This window comes from Macadamia integrifolia, chromosome 1 (assembly GCF_013358625.1).
Source record: "Macadamia integrifolia cultivar HAES 741 chromosome 1, SCU_Mint_v3, whole genome shotgun sequence".
NCBI lineage: Eukaryota > Viridiplantae > Streptophyta > Magnoliopsida > Proteales > Proteaceae > Macadamia > Macadamia integrifolia.
Window position 1 is genome coordinate 27,930,768 of NC_056557.1, and position 18,317 is coordinate 27,949,084.

Genomic DNA, 18,317 nt, shown 5'->3' on the forward strand with positions numbered 1-18,317 from the left:
TACCTAGCTGAGCCATTCATAAACATTAAAATATCATCTGCGAAAAGTAAATGGGAAAGGGTAATTGCTCCTCTGGGGCCTGGGAGAGCTTTCGTCTTCCTTTCCAGAATCAAGTTCTTCAGCCCCCTACAAAGAACTTCCTCTACCAGAATAAAAAGGATTGGGGAAATAGGGTCTCCTTGCCTGAGACCACGCTCCACACCAAAGAAACCCACTGGACCTCCATTTAGCAAAATTGAAATCTTTGTTGAGAGCAACATCTGGTGTATTTTTTTGATCCAATTGGGAGAGAAACCAAATTTCTTCAAGGTTACAAAGAGAAATTCCCAAGACAGAGAATCGTAGGCTTTCTGCACATCTAGCTTTAGACCCATACCTCCACCTCGAACGGATGAGTGCATCAGGTTTGCCAACTCTGAAGCAAGGCTTATATTTGCTGAAATAATTTTACCCCTCTGGAAGGCACCTTGTTCTTCTGAGATTAATGTTGGGAGAAAGAGAGATAACCTGGAAGCAGCAATTTTGGGCAAAACTTTGCAGAAAAAGTTTCCCATATATATGGGATGAAACTTATCCAAACAAGAAGCACCATCAGCTTTAGGGATAAGGGTTTGGAAACAATTATTTACCCCCTTAGGAATTTTCCCTACTAAAAAGAAAGAGAAAACAGCCCTACAGAAATCATTTTCCACAATATCCCAACAACTTCTGAAAAACTGACCTGGAAAGCCGTCAGGACCCGGAGAACTGTCCGCTTCCAGATCCCATATCGCCATCTTTATTTCTTCCCTTGAGGGAACAGCATCCAAGAAAGCATTGTCTTCATTAGAAATGATTGTTGGAATTTGGTCAAGTAACTCATAGTGTGGTTCTACAGGATTTTCAGAAATCCACAATATAGTTGGCCAAATCTAATTGATCAGAAATCCAAGAACCATCTTCACGACGTAACATACTAATCTGATTTCTTGATCTTTTAATCTTCACTGAAAGATGGAAAATTTTTTTGTTCCGATCACCTTCTTTTAACCATCGTAATTTAGCCTTCTCAGGCCATAGTTTTTCTTGCATCTTACTAGCATTTAAAAGGGCTATTTTTGCATCAGCTTCTTCATTAAAGAGAGCATCCGACATTCCTGAAACCTCAATAATATCCTGCACTTTTTTTAGCTCTGAAGTAGCTTTTTTCACTACCTCATTTAGATTAGGAAATCTTTCTTTTGCCCAAGCTTTTAGCACCCTTTTCACCACCTTCAATTTATGTGCCAAGAAATAAATTGGGCAGCCACCCACATGTTGAGACCAGGCTTGCTTCACCACCGACTGAAAGCTATCATCTTCCATCCAAAAATTATGAAATCGAAACGGAATGTTGCTAGGCTTTTGGATCACCTTTGAATGGATCAAGATGGGAGTGTGATCAGATGCAGTGCAGCTTATAACTCTCTGAGAAATATTTTTGAATTCATCAATCCATAACTCATTATGAAAGCTTCTTTCCAGAACAGCCATGACATTACCCCTTCTACGATTATTTGACCAAGTATACTTTTTACCCTGTGAAGGGGTAGAAATGAGCATACAAGAATCCACCATTGCTTGGAACTCTGCTGCCGATCCAACATTAAATTTTCTCGGACCTTTTTTCTCATTAGACAACAGCGTCGCATTAAAATCACCAACAACAAGCAGAGGGAGAGAAGCTGCTGAAATAGCCACCAATTCCGACCACAAATCTCTACGCTCAATTTTAAAGCAACTAGCATGAATAAAGGACAAAAGCATTTTTCCCCTGCTATTCCACCTCAATAGAGAGCGGTTGATCCGACATTGAGACAACGGAAGGGTGACTCAGACTACGTTTCCAAATTATCCACAGGTTAGACAACCTTTCATGGCAGATATTATGGATAAACTCTACCGAATATCCCAATTTATTAAAAAATAAAACAGGGAATTTACTCACATGAACCATTGGTTCAGCCAAACACAGAATATCTAGAGAAGACTCTGTAATAAGAGATTGTAAAAATCTCTTACCAGCCTCCCTCTTCACACCACGAATATTCCAGAAAAGAACAAGCATGATTAACTTGTTGAGTCCGCGACCTTGTCAGATATAGATGTCTAACCTCCTCCTTTTTTCTTCTTCCCTTTTTTTTCTCCCACTATTTTACCCTGCTGACCCATCAAAACAGCTCTATCCACTGCCTGAACTCCCATCACAACAATCTCCCTTCTACTAATTGTAGAGGTAGGGGCCGGACCATGTCCAGAGGAAGAAATCCGTCCACCCCTGCTCGTCAGGCCACCCCAACTGGATCCCTGAATCAGTCCCGTTCTCTTTGTGCGCGATGACATTCTCACAGGACCCTGCGACACTCTCGTCAAAGGAACTTCCTGCTGAGAAGCATCCACTGTATCATAGACTGGGGAAGATCGGACCTGATACGGTCCACTCTCTTTTGAACCAGAATTCTGGTCTGAATCAGATTCTAATTCTGATTCAAAAACCGAATCAGACCCCTCCACGTCATCACTAGAGTCCTTATCTGACTCAACTCTCTCTTGCGCTAATCCCACATTTTCCGAAATAGGGAGATTTGTATTAGCCGAATTCAAATTAATTTGAATCTCACCTTCTTCTATATTTGGAAGTTGAGAAGAGATATTATTTTTTGATTGTCCAGCAGATCCGTTTCCCTCTTCAATAGGTAAGTCCCCTTTATTTTCCAAAATCTGATTTGGGAGAGGTAGATTTGGAAATTTTCTTTCCAAAGAAGATCTAGAGATACCCAGCGAGTCACCCCTGTCTGAGTCAACTCCATCTTCCTCGTATACCACACCTGGTACCCTTACATTGTCACGCGCACTTTGCTTCTCATCCTCCATATTTTTGAGTCAACAATTGTTTACTTGATGACCCATCTGCTTACAGAAACCACACTTTGCACAATTATCTTCATATATTACTCGCTGACAAAAGCCAAAAATCTTAGTAGTACCTGGTTCAAATCTCTCTACCTGAACTTCCTCAACACGAGTAGCAGCTTTCGAGCTATCAACTTCAACCAGCACTCGGGCAAAATATCCCAAAATTCCTTGTCTAGTATGATTATCCAGGGTAACTGGACGTCCTACCGCCTTCGCAATAGAGAGAAGGACATTATGATGCCAATATTCCAAGGGAAGGTCTGGGAAATGAACCCACACAAGTTTTTTGAAGGAATTTTTCTCATGGATGTTAAAATCCGGTCTCCAGTGTTGAAGGCGAATTAACTGTCGACGCACACGCAAAGGGGTTCTGCTCCAAATAGCCGCCTTATCGCCCTCACATCAAAATTGAAAAATGACATAGCCTTTTCCCAAAGGGTGCATCACAACCCCTTGACTCAATCTCCAGTTATCTCTTGCCTCTTGACGTAAATCATCCAAAGATAGAAGACAAAAATTTACACGGCCTATAAGAGCAAACCTGAAATTTTGTCTCTTTGCTTCATAATCGATCTATGGTATGACGATCCTTGTAATGTTTCTTGCTTGAATCGGCTCTGGGAGTGAATCAATTGCAGGCCATGAGGCGAGACCTACTGCCCTTGCATAAGAAAGAGGAGGTGCATTCACCTCCGGCCCCTGAGGAGGGTGTCCTCGATCCAAAGTCTCACGATCACCATTATCCATATCACCACCTTCAAAGCGCCTCTCTTCCACCATTATCAAATCTCCCCCAATGGAAGATATTCTGAGATTTGAACTCGGGTTACTGGATTCAGAGTCCAATCCGTCCAATATGCACCAACTGTGCTAAGTAGTTGTTGTTAAAGAGCAATAGTGCTGTGTTAGGGAAATGATCTCTGTTGAGAACGTACGCAGCTCATGTTGAATATGAAAGGGGTTTCATAATGAAGAATTTTTTTGCCCAAAATGTTGGACTTGGAGTTGGTTTTGTAATTCCCCTCCCTCCAAATCGGATGTAAACTGATTATGTTTTTCTTTTCTGCTAAAAGTCAGCAAGTGAATTTCATTAATAGAATGAAAGAATGAGAGTATACAAAATAGACCTATTGGATTGTAAAGCATAATGTTTATGATAGCTATTAACTTCTATTTTATTGGTTGGCTTCGAACAGGACTATCTTCTCTCATCCTCCAAAATCTTGTTTCTTTGCTTCACCTTATATCTTGATTGACCTATTTCTGATTTAAAACTTATACCTTCTGTTGAATCTACCCCATCTCTAGTGGACATCTCTACTATCTCTGCATCACTTCGAGAGACTATTAGTAATGGGGTGGCCAATCCTTGGTTCTAACTTGTAGGGGTTGATTTACTTACCATCCTCAACCTAGAAGTGCTGGCTATAGACACCCAATTTTGTCACCCACCACCAGCAATGATAATTTACAGGATGTGCATAAGATCTACACTTTTAATAAGAGGAGGACTTGGCATTTTAAAATGACCTGGACCCAGCTTAAAACCTTAATCCACCAAGTTAATATGGTTGGAGGCTTTATTTCATGAGCTTGGCGTCTCTTTAGAAGGCCCTCCAATCTTGTTGTGTGATAACATTGGGGCCACTTACTTTTTTGCAAATTTGTTTTCCACATTCATACTAAGCACGTAAAAATTGATTTCTGTGTTGTTTTTGATCGTGTTCTAAGCGTCAACTTTCTGTCCAGTTTAACTCTACTATAGACCAGCTGGCTAATCTACTGACCAAATCCTTCTACATCAAGATTTCCAGTTTCTATGGGATAAGTTGAAGATCCGGTGCCCAACTCTCCAACTTAGGGGGTGTATCACCGAATATAGAGTCCCATGACTCTATATTACATTTCTTTATGTGAGTAGGAGAATATCTCATGTGAATATCCTAGTTGTACTCTCTAGTTTCCTATTCTAAGTGCAAGACAACTAAGGCAAGTCCTTTTGTATTTATATATCTCTACTATTGATGGCAATGCTGAAGGGATCGAGCTCCTCTTTTGCGTCCTTTCTTGGAGGAGCCTAGCGGAGGATGCCTATGATTCTGACACGTGGTCGATGCCATGTGTATGGTGGATAATACAAGATCAGAGGAAACGGTCTAAATTTTGGTTTTGAAAACTCGACCGGAACGGGTCGACCAAAATGGTAGAAAAAACCTATATCCTTCATCTCTTCTTCTTCTTCTTCTCCCTCTTTTCCTCTTTTGGTCGTATGAAAGCAAGCCCTCTCCCTCTGTGTCCTCTCTTCTGCTTGGAGGAAGCAAACCCGCACAAGGTAAAAGATGAGTCTACAAGTACATAGGGAATGTGATTTTTTTATGTTTTGCATTGGATTTGTTCATGGTCTTTGTAAATCGTTAATGTTATGGATTTGAACTCGTTTATGTTCTTAATTCATCTACTATCTTAAAGTTTTATCTTCTGGGATCGAAGCAATTGGGTTGTTAGGGGTGGTGGAAGTAATAAAGAAATAAAGAATGCAGGTGATTTGCATTGCTTTAAAATCACTTTAAAGGGGGTCTTTGAATGTGATGAATGATGATACGTAGCTTGGTTAAGGATGGACAGTGGCTGAACCCAACCGTAATAGTATTAACTATCGAAGGTGGGTGGAAGTTGGGTAGGAACCATTAATGTCCTCATTTATTTGTTGAGATCATAATGTGCAATGGGTATGGTTCTCTCCTCCTTGAGATCCGAAGGGGAGGTGTATCACTATCATCTGTAATGTCTGTGAATTATGAACTCCTTGCTGATCTTTTCCTCTTTCTCATTTCCTTTTTCCTCAGATGATCCAAGCCTTGCACAAAAAACCAAAAAGTTCATTCAAACCAGGACAAAAATTCATACGGCATCTCCTTTTTTGGTGTTTGGCAACTGTGAAAGAGCCACCCTTGTATAGGTGGAATCCTCAATTTTGCAACACAGCTGGACCACAGACCACAGACCACAGACCACAGACCCAAGGCAACCTTTTAATATTATTTTTTCTTCATATATAGTCTGAAGACTCTGAACCGCAACACGTCTGTCTAAATCAATAATCTGACTGTCAAACTGAAGAATCGAAATACCATCCGGGTGCCATGATAGAATACTATTTTGTTATTCTTATTTTATTAGCTCATTTTCATTTTACATCACTTTTAATAAGATATAAATGGAGCCGTAAGTTACAAGTAAAAGAAAATTCAGGATTCAGAATTGTGCAGTGTTGTTGTCAGCCTCGGCTGGTCAACTAACTAACATTGCCATGATAGAATACTATTTTGAAATCTTAAATTATTTTAAAAACTATCTAAACACAAAACAAACAAAATAAAAATAACTTCAGCCGGGCTATTAATATTTTCGTCTTAAAATTAATTGACTTCAAGTGGAGTGATATCTTGTAGCTCTTATAAATAATTGGGATATAAGATTTTTTCAATATGGGCCAATGAGAACCCCCCATCAAGACTGAAAGCTAAAGCATCAAAATTGTGATTAATTCTCCCACGTAGAATATACATCACACTATAAAAGATGGATTCAAAAGAAACTGACAAGTACAGAAAATCTAAGCCAACATTCCTGAATAGTCCTACAACATTGAAACCGATATTGATCGGAACATGAACTCTTCGGGAGAGAGAAGCTCTCAGGTGGGTGTGATTTCGTTTGGGGAAGATGGTCCTCATGGTGATCGGCCTCTTGATAGGGGAAGCAATGTCGGATAACAAATTTTTTGGGCCCTGCTTCTGGCTCGCTACTTCATCCTGTTCCTGTGGCAAACTCCGCTCCTAGATCTATTAATCCAGAAGCCACAGCCCCCAAAAAATCATATGCTAGGGTGGTTGGAAGTGCACTTCTTGTGGTTGATGACCTGCCTGAACCTGTCCATGCTGGCTCTTCGACAACGGTTATTATTCCGCAGGAAGAATAGGAAGAGAGGTTGGGGAAATACTGTTTTGCTTTGATCAGAAGATTGAACTTCAGATTTACCTCCCTTGATGACTAGGAAGGAAGTTGCTAAGGGCTGGAAATAATTGGGGTAAGTAAAGATGATTCCAATGGGAAAGGGTTTCACCATTTTCCAATTTGAATAGGAGAAAGATATGGCAGCAATATGGAGGAGAGGGCATGTTAAACTGGCGGGTCAATACTTTCGACTTCAACGATGGCGAATTGATTTCAACATTCATGAAAAGATGGTGAACAAGGCTCTTGTGTGGGTCAGGTTTCTAGAGTTGCCTCTGAAATACTGACACGAAAAGGTTCTATTAACCATGGCAAAGGCAGTTGGCAGGCCGGTTGCACTTGATCAACGTACAAAACAAGTTCTTTATGGGAACTTCGCACACGTGCTAGTTGAGATTGAGGTTGGCAGTCAGAGGCTGATGAGATCCAAGTGGAAAGGAAACAACCAGGGACTGATACCCCTCTTTGGTTCAACCAAAAGATTTTTTATGAAGATAATATTGGCAGATGTGGTTATTGTAAAAAAACGGGTCACCTAATCGGAGCTTGTAGATAGAAGAAGGCTGCTAATGCAAATGCAGTTTTACATTAGAAGGAGCCTAGAATCTCAGGCGTTGTGTATGCTGATGAGGATCCTCGTCCCACTCTGACGCTTGCTGTGTATGTTCCTCTGGATTTGGTGCGGAAGGAGTTGTAATGCCTCGGAAAGGCTCTGGGCTTGATGATGAGGGAGTCTCCTCCAAAGATGGTGACAAAAGAGACGCCATGGAGGGCTGCGACGGTGGTGCAGCCTCCTCTAAGGGCAATGATGATGGGGCTAATTCCTCTGCAGGTGAGGAGGAGATCCAGGATACTTTTTTAGAAGGTCAATCTATTGAGGCAATCAATCTCCAATCAAAGAGACTTTATCCTTTGGGCGCTGAGGTGGGATTTCCTTCTCATAGCAAATCTCATTCCAACTTAGAGTCCAACACAAACTTGGAAGTTATCTTGGAGGTGGAACGGATGGAAGAAGATAGGACCGAATCCTCTATTGGCCAAATTTGGTCTAATCCACTTGAATTGGCTCATGGCATTGAGACTGAACCAACTCATAGGCGCTCTGACAATTCTGCCCTCCCTATGGACGGACAAGTTGAAAAATATTGCAGAAGTCGGCGTATTGCCTCTAGAGGAGGCCATGCGACTGGTATGGGACCCTCTAGGAAAGACTCGTTGTCCACTATTGACGGTGTGATCATGGTGGATAGGGCGGCCAGGCAAAGGGAAGAGACCCAAGGTGGATGGACAATTCAGCAAAAGAAGAAGAGTAAGAAGCTACGTTCTAAGGATCAGTTCCTTGCTCGGGCTGATCACTCAACCTCCAACATGTGATCATGCGAGTCCTCTTCTGGAACATCCATGGGATATAGAAGATCTCTGCCAGGGATTCTTTAAGGAAGTTTGCTAGCGAACACATGCTTGACATCATTTGTATTGCGGAACTGATGATTGAAGTTTCTAAATTCCCGAAGCTATTTTTTAATAAGCTGGGGTTTGAGCCTAACCTCATCCATAATATGCGAGTCAATAGGGAACCCAACCTATGGGTGAAATGGAGAAGAAACCTTTCAAAGCCAGTGGTTACCTCGATGTCTGATCAGCAGATATCATTCCACATAAATTGGCTTGGTGGCACCATTGACATCTCGGCTGTTCATGCTAAATGTCTTAGGGCTGATCGTAGAAGCCTATGGCTAGATTTGGTGTCTAGGCATTTATCTGGTCCGAGAATGATTATTGGAGACTTCAATGCCACTCTCTTTGATCATGAGCGATGAGGCCCAGGTAGATTTTGTATGGGAGCTGCAATGGAATTTGGTGCTATGGTGGATTCCACTTCCATGATCCAAGTTCCCTCTTATGGAAGAAAATTCACTTGGAGTAATAATAGGAAAAGAGGTAATATGGTTGCCGTGTTGGATAGGTCTTTTGTTAATTCTGATTGGCTGAGCACTTTCAATGATTGCACCCAACAGGTTCTTCTCAAAGTTGCATCTGACCATGCACCAATCTTGGTGAGTTCAGCTAACACTATGAAGTCAAAAAATTGCCCATTCCTCCTAAACAATTTTGGTTGGACCATGCGGACTTTACTTTTATGGTGGAGAACGCTTGGAATATGGAGACCCGTGTTTCTTCCCCTATCCAAATCCTGACTCAGAAGCTCAAGAACTTGATAGTCATCATTCGGGCATGGTCACATACTACCGTCCCCAATCCGGACTTGGAGGTCAAGACCTCCAAAGCTGATCTGGAGAATATTTAGCGCAGAATTGAAGAAGGGATGTCTGATCAGCTTTTTGATTTAGAGGCCAATGCAAGAAATCGCTTCTCAAAGACCTTGGAGCTCCATGAGAAAATGTGGACAGAGAAATCCATAGTTAGATGGCTGAAGGAAGTGGACAGGAATTCTAGTTTCTTTCATCTTTCGGCCAAAGTGATGCGATCGAAAAATGCTATTAGATCCATTCTGAAGGACGATGGGACTGTGATCAGCGATCATGATCAGATGGGGTCGTACCTTGTGGATTTTTATGATAATTTTCACAGACATGTGGATGTGGATTTTAATCTTTACATTCTTGATGTTATTCCTTCGGTGATAAATCATGAAGATCGAAGGTTGCTCGATGCAATCCCCACGAATGATGAGATCAAGATGGCTATTTGGGACTTAGATCCTGATAGCTCACCTGGACCGGATGGTTTCACTAGGGCCTTCTTCAGAAAGTGCTAGTTTGTTATACAAAAAGATGTTTGCAGCGCGGTGAAGAGTTTCTTCTCTTCAGGTACGTTTCCTAATGGAGTTAATAATTCTTTTCTTTTATTAATTCCTAAAGTGGAAGGTGCTCGTACCTTAGATAAATTTCGTCCTCTCTGTATGGGAAATTATTTCTGCAAACTCTTGTCTAAGATAATGGCCAGCCGCATCAGTAGCTACCTTCCTAAGCTCATTTCTCTGGAGCAAGGCACTTTCCAGCGCGGCAAACTCATTCAATCTAATATTGGATTAGCCTCAAAGCTTGCCACTCTGATGGAGAAGACTTCTAGAGGGGGTGGAATGGGTCTTAAAATTGATATTAGGAAGGCCTTTGATACTTTATCTTAAGATTTCCTTTTTCTGACCCTTAGAAAATTTGGATTTTCTGAAACCATGATTGGTTTGATTAATGAAATTCTCAAGTCGGCTAGAATTTCAATTCTTCTAAATGGTGGGTTGATCGGCTTCTTTAGGGCCAGCAGAGGACTCCGTCAGGGAGATCCTATTTCTCCTATTTTTTTATTAATGCTGAAGAGGTCATCAAGCCTATTTCTGGTCTTTGTGGCATTTCTGTGCCTTCTCACCTTCTGTTTGCAGATGACATCTTCATTTTCATGAACACCTCCAAAAGACATGTCTGCAACCTTAAATCTTTTTTGGAGAAATATCAGAGCTTCTCTGTGCAGCACTTTGATTTAGAGAAACGCAAGATGTTTCTCGAGAGGATCCTTGCTACTAGGAAGACTTAGATCGCTGACAAGATGGGCATCCCTATTTGTAAATTCCCAACCAAGTACTTGGGAGTGGAAATATTTCAGGGAAGAGTCAAGAGAGAGCCACTTTTATCCACCATGGATAAGATCAAGGCCAAATTAGCAGGATGGAAGGGAAAGCTTCTCTCTATGGCTGGTAGAGTGGAGCTAGTAAGATCTGTTATCTCAGGGATGCCCTCGCATAGCTTCTCTGTTTATTGGTGGCCAGCTTCTCTCATTAAGTGTTTAGAGAAATGGATGAGGAATTTCATCTGGACGGGTTAGGTTGATACTACTAAGGCCATAACTGTGAAATGGGACACGGTGTGCAAGCTTAAGTGTGAAGGTGAATTGGGAATCCGGTGTCTCCTGATGTTAACCAAGCTCTCCTTGCAAAAATGACCTGAAAAACTAAAAATGAAGATTCTGATCTTAGCAGACTGATTCGAGCTAGATTCTTATCTAAAGATGGTCTTCTCAAAAAAGGCTATAACGGCTCCTCCATTTGGCCCGGCATCAAGAAAATGTGGCATTTTGTGGAAAAGAATGAGAGGTGGATAGTGGGAGACAGGAAAAAGATAGATTTCTGGAGACATAACTGGATGAGTCCAAAATCTATCTCTGAGATCTCTCGCCTTGGGGAGAATGTTTTTAGAAATCTCTTTCATACTTTTTTTTCGCTAAAAATTCATTGTATTAATAGAAGGGGAAAAAGAATATACAAAAGCAATATCACATTTGGAATCTGGAAAATTCTACCCCACCTTCGGCATTGCCATCAGCAGAGAAGAACTCACAACAGAAACCAAATCACAAAAATTGGAAATAAAACGGAATACATTAAAAGAAGCGGTATCTAGGCCGAGATTGACAATCCACTTCCAACTCTATAGCAATCAGCGTAGGCCAGGATTGGATAGGAGAAGAAACTTCGAATTTTGCAGCTGTTTTTGCAAAGAAATCAGCCACAGGATTTGCTTCCCGCAGACAGTGAGTGATTTTCCAGGTAAGAGAGTTCAAATAGGGGGTTAAACTCATCCACCTCTGAAGACAAACCCAAGGGATTATTCCCTTAGATATAAGCAAAACTACAGCTACTGAGTCACACTCAATCCACAAATGAGTAATACCCATATCTCTCACAAATTCCAGCCCAGTAATAACAGCTATCATCTCGGCTTCAAAATTTGCGTGGACACCAAGAAAAGTTCTGAAAGACTATAATATTTCTGAATTTTCATTCCGAAATACTCCACCCGCACCTGCTTTTCCTGGATTTCCCAAAGAGCATCCATCTGAATTTAGCTTCAACCATCCCCTTTGGGGAGGACACCAAAAAATTTCCATTACCTCTCTTGGTTTTTATCGCACCCTAGATATCCCCAATCGTTTGGCACACATTAAGGAGCTAAATGAGAGAGAATAACCTATAGCAGCTGTCATCTGGAGGCTGATTTCACTTTTAATCATGGAAAAACAGTGTCTAGATGATTTGGAGATGCCCCCAAAAAGTCTTGCATTCCTTTCCTGCCATATGACACTAGGAATCAGGGAGAAGCCACTAATCCACACCTTTTTAAAATGGAGACTCTTTGCTGTTTGTTTCCACCAAGCAATAAGAGTAGTCATGCCCATATAAGGTTTCCATTGCACATCGAAGCCTTCACATAAAGCTCTCCACAAACTACGAGCAAACTCACAGTTATAAAATAAGTGAGACATTGATTCTGCATCATTACCACACAAATTGCACCGGGAAGCCATTTGCACTCCATGACGAGACACATTTTCATCTGTTGGTAATCTATTTTGAAGTAACCGCCAAGCAAAAATAGCTTGTCTTGGTTGGTTAGATGAGTTCTATATCAGAGAAAACCAACTCACTTTCTGATATTTTTCTCTATTTTCTTCCCAGGCAGATTTAATAGAGAAGATACCTGAAGAGGTCAAGCCAAAGACATTGGTCATTCACACCTTGGATGTGAATACGTTTAGCTTTCTCCCAAATTTCAGCAAGTAAAACCGACTCCACATGAGGAGGTCCCAGACGGATTGGCATATGAAATCAGAAACTTTTTCTTTTACATCTGAGAAAAAAGCAGGGTCCAAGTTTATCTTCTCAGCGATAGATTGATTGTCAATCCATCTATCTAACCAAAAATCAATTTTTTCCCCATTTCCCAGAATCCATTGCTCATTCTCCGCAACGAAACTCCTTACTCTTTTCAAGCCCGGCCATATAGATGAAGACTTATATCCCCTTCGCAGCGACCCATCCTCCTTGATAAAACGTTCCGTTAAGAATTTTCTTAGGAGTGAATCCTCATGTTTGATTTGCTAAGCTAGTTTACATAAACAAGCAAAATTCACTTCTCTCATCCTTCTAATTCCCAAACCCCCTTCCTTTTTAGGCTTGCACACCCCTTCCCATTTCATAACAATCTTCTTTGCCACTTCCATATCACCTGACCAAATAAAATTCCTCATCCACTGTTCCACCACCTTAATAGTTTCATCCGACCACCAGTACACAGAGAAGTTGTGTATGGGAATACCAGAAATAACTGACTTAACCAATTCAATTCTCCCAGCCATAGAGAGAATTTTGCCCTTCCACCCTGCCAACCGACCCTTTATCTTATCCAGAAGAGGAAGCAAATGACTATTCTTCACTCTGCCTTTAAAAATCTCCACCCCCAAATATTTTGTAGGGAGATCAGCCGCGGTAATGCCCAGAAAATCACTAATAAAATGACTTCTATGAGGGGCAATCTTCCCAAAAAATATTTTACTTTTTCCAAGTTTATTTTCTACCCTGAAAAGGACTGATACTTGGATAAAAACTCATGAAGATGCTTCACATACCTAGCTGAGCCATTCATAAAGATGAAAATATCATCTGCGAAAAGTAAATGGGAAGGGGTAATTGCTCCTCTAGGGCCTGGGAGAGCTTTCATCTTCCTTTCCAGAATCAAGTTCTTCAGCCCCCTACAAAGAACTTCCTCTGCCAGAATAAAAAGGATTGGAGAAATAGGGTCTCCTTGCCTGAGACCACGCTCCACACCAAAGAAACCCACTGGACCTCCATTTAGCAAAATTGAAATCCTTGTTGAGAGCAACATCTGGTGTATTTTGTTGATCCAATTGGGAGAGAAACCAAATTTCTTCAAGGTTGCAAAGAGGAATTCCCAAGACAGAGAATCGTAGGCTTTCTGCACATCTAGCTTTAGACCCATACCTCCACCTCGAACGGATGAGTGCATCAAATTTGCCAACTCTGAAGCAAGGCTTATATTTGCTGAAATAATTTTACCTCTCTGGGATGCACCTTGTTCTTCTGAGATTAATCTTGGGAGAAAGAGAGATAACCTGGAAGCAACAATTTTGGACAAAACTTTGCACAAAAAGTTTCCCATATATATGGGACGAAACTTATCCAAACGAGAAGCACCATCAGCTTTAGGGATAAGGGTTAGGAAACAATTATTTACCCCTTTAGGAATTTTCCCTACTAAATAGAAAGAGAAAACAACCCTACAGAAATCATTTTTCACAATATCCCAACAACTTCTGAAAAACTGACCTGGAAAGCCGTCAGGGCTTGGAGAGCTGTCCGCATCCAGATCCCATAACGCCATCTTTATTTCTTCCCTTGAGGGAACAACATCCAAGAAAGCATTGTCTTCATTAGAAATGATCGTCGGAATTTGGTCAAGTAACTCATAGTGTGGTTCTATAGGAATTTCAGAGTGAAAATTCTTGTAAAAATCCACAATATAGTTGGCCAAATCTAATTGATTAGAAATCTAAGAACCATCTTCATGACGTAACATACTAATCTGATTTCTTGATCTTCTAATCTTCACTGAATGATGGAAAAATTTTGCGTTCCGATCGCCTTCTTTCAACCATCTTAATTTAGCCTTCTCAGACCACAGTTTTCTCTTGCATCTTACTAGCATTTAAAAGGGTTGTTTTGGCATCAGCTTCTTCGTTAAAGAGAGCATCCGACATTCCTGAAGCCTCAATAATATCCTGCACTCTTTTTAGCTCAGAAGTAGCTTTTTTCACTTCCTCATTTAGATTAGGAAATCTTTCTTTTGCCCAGGCATTTAGCACCCCTTTCACCACCTTCAATTTCTGCGCCAAGATATAGATGGGGCAGCCACCCACATGATGTGACTAGGCTTGCTTCACCACTGACTGAAAGCTATCATCTTCCATCCAAAAATTATGAAATCGAAACAGAATGTTGCTAGGATTTTAGATCACATTAGAATGGATCAGGATGGGAGTGTGATCAAATGCAGTGCAGCTTATAACTCTCTGAGAAATATTTTTGAATTCATCAATCCATAACTCATTATGAAAGCTTCTATCCAGAACTGCCATGACATTACCCCTTCTATGATTATTTGACCAAGTATACTTTTTACCCTGTGAAAGGGTAGAAATGAGCATACAAGAATCCACCATTGCTTGGAACTCTGCTGGAGATCCAACATTAAATTTCCCTGGACCTTTTTTCTCATTAGACAACAGCGTCGCATTAAAATCACCAACAACAAGTAGAGGGAGAGAAGCTGCTGAAATAGCCGCCAATTCCGACCAAAAATCTCTACGCTCAATTTTAAAGCAACTAGCATGAATAAAGCACAAAAGCATTTTTTTCCCCTGCCAGTCGACCTCAATAGAGAGTTGTTGTTCCGACATTGAGACAATGGAAGGGTGACTCAGACCATGTTTCCAAATTATCCACAGGTTAGACAACCTTTCATGGCGAATATTATGGATAAACTCTGCCGAATATCCCAATTTATTAAAAAATAAAACAGGGAATTTACTCACCTAAACCATTGGTTCAGCCAAACACAGAAAATCTGGAGAAGACTCTGTTATAAGAGATTGTAAAAATCTCTTACCAACCTCCTTCTTCACACCACGAATATTCCAGAAAAGAACACGCATAATTAACTTGTTGAGTCCGCGACCTTGTCAGATATAAATGTCTGACTTCCTCCTTTTTTATTCTTCCCCTTTTTTTCTCCCACTGTTTTACCCTGCTCACCCATCAAAACAGCTTTATCCACTGCCTGAACTCCCATCACAGCTATCTCCCTTCTACTAATTGTAGAGGTAGGGGCCGGACCATGCCTAGAGGAAGAAATCCGACCACCCCTGCTCGTCAAGCCACCCCGACTAGAACCCTGAATCAGTCCCGTTCTCTTTGTGCGTGATGACATTCTCACAGGACCCTGCGACACCCTCGCCAAAGGGACTTCCTGCTGAGAAGTATCCACCGTATCATAGACTGGGGAAGATTGGACCTGATATGGTCCACTCTCTTTTGAACCAGAATCCTGGTCTGAATAGATTCTAATTCAGATTCAGAACCAGAATCAGACCCCTCCACGTCATCACTAGAATCCTTCTCTTACTCAACTCTCTCCTACACTAATCCCACATTTTCCGAAATTGGGAGATTTGTATTATCCGAATTCAAATTAATTTGAATCTCACCTTCTTCTATATTTGAAGTTGAGAAGAGATAATATTTTGTGATTGTCCAGCAGATCCGTTTCCCTCTTCAATAGGTAACTCCCCTTTATTTTTCAAAATCTGATTTGGGAGAGGCAGATTTGAAAATTTTCTTTCCAAAGAAGATCTAGAGATACCCAACGAGTCACCCTTGTCCGAGTCAACTCCGTCTTCCTCATATACCGCATCTGGTACCCTTACATTGTCACGAGCACTCTGCTTCTCATCCTCCATCTTTTTGAGTTGACAGTTATTTACTTGATGACCCATCTGCTTACAGAAACCACACTTTGCACAATTATCTTCATATATTACTCGCTGGCGAAAGCCAAAAATTTTAGTAGTACCTGGTTCGAATCTCTCTACCTGAACCTCCTCAACACGAGTAGTAGCTTCTGAGCTATCAACTTCAATCAACACTCGGGCAAAATATCCCAAGATTCCTTGTCTAGTATGATTATCCAGGGTAACCAGACGTCCTACTGCCTTCGCAATAGAGAGAAGGACATTATCATGCCAATATTCCAAGGGAAGGTCTGGAAAATGAACCCACATGAGTTTCGTGAAGGAATTTCTTTCATGGATGTTAAAATCCGGTCTCCAATGTTGAAGTTGAATTAACTGTCCTTGCACACGCAAAGGGGTTCTTCTCCAAATAGCTGCCTTATCGCCCTCACATCGAAATTGAAAAATTACATAGCCTTTTCCCAGAGGGTGCATCACAACCCCTTAACTCAATTTCCAGTTATCTCTTGCCTCTTGATGTAAATCATCCAAAGATAGAAGACGAAAATTTACACGGCCTATGAGAGCATACCTGAAATTTTGTCTCTTTGCTTCATAATCATTTTGTGGTATGACGATCCTTGTAATGTTTCCTGCTTGAATCAGCTCTGGGAGCGAATCAATTGCAGGCCATGAGGCGAGACCTACAGCCCTTGCATAAGAACGAGTAGGTGCATTCACCTCCGGCCCCAGAGGAGGGGGTCCTCGATCCAAAGCTTCGCGATCACCATTATCCATATCACCACCTTCAGAGTGCCTCTCTTCCATCGATCCACCTTCAATTATTTCTATTCATATTCTACAGTTTAACTATTAAGTTCTGTACTTCATTCAAATCTCTTTCATACAGTGGATATTTTCATTGATAATGGCGTATGGAAGCAGCCTACTACTGAGTTGAACCTCTTAAATCTGGTCTTTGATTCCATAAAGGACCTGCCCCTCCCTACCATCCCCATGGAAGATAAGTGTATGTGGAAGCTTGAACCAATGGGGAACTTTACTGTGAAATCTTCTTGGGAAGGCCTTAGGGAGACCGCCTCTGTTGTTCCTTGGTTTTCATTCATATGGAAAAAGGATCTTCTGCCGAGGCTCTCTACCTTGGCTTGGTGCTGGGTTCATGGGAAGCTACCTACTGACGACAAAATTCAAAAGAAAGGGATATGCTTAACCTCCAGGTGCGACCTGTGTGGATGTAGCGAGGAATCTTTTATTCACCTGTTTCTTGAATATAGTTTCTCTTCTGAAGTCTGGACCGGGTCTGCTGCTATGTTCAGTGTCGTGGGCCAAGCAGCCTACAATGGCTGATGTTATCAAATGGTGGAGAAACAAGGGCAGAAGTTGGTCTCTGAAGAGGCCTTGGATGATAGGGCTAGCTGTGACGATAGAGGCTATTTGGAATGAAAGATATCTCAGACAGTATGAGGACAAGGCTCGTTGTCCTTCCATGGTGGTGGCTACTATAATCAAGGATGTATCCTTCATTTACAAGGGTATAAATATTTCTCCCTCGAATGCCTCAGACCTTGTTCTGAGTAGACGCTTCCTCCTTTCCATTCGACCTTCTCTAGCCCTAAAAATCTTGGAAGTTCACTAGTGTAAGCCACCCAACTCTTGGGTGAAGCTGAACGTGGATGGATGTTCTTTGGGTAATCCTGGCCGGGGAGGTGGTGTTGGTATCTTCAGGGACTATAATGGAAAGTTGATCCTCTCTTTTGGTTTCTTCATGGGGCTGGCTACTAATTTCCAATCTAAAATCTGGAGTATCATCAAGGGTCTGATTTATGCTCATAGTCTAGCTGTGAGGAAAATTTGGATAGAATCTGATTCAACCTTTGCGGTCACCCTGTTCCATCATAGGCTTATTCCTTGGTTTGTGCATCAGGAGAGGACCAATCTTCTAAATTATGTAAACTCCATTGAATGGAAGATTTCCCATTGTTTTAGAGAATCAAACCCGGTGGCTGATTACTTAGCCAAAGATGTGG

General features: G+C 41.3%; 1 protein-coding gene across 2 annotated transcripts in view; it reads right to left on the reverse strand.

Moving 5' to 3' along the window:
- Positions 1–18,317, reverse strand: part of LOC122082603 (threonylcarbamoyladenosine tRNA methylthiotransferase) — a 142,828-nt gene that overhangs the window by 79,783 nt on the left and 44,728 nt on the right. The gene's annotated exons all lie outside the window — the stretch shown is intronic.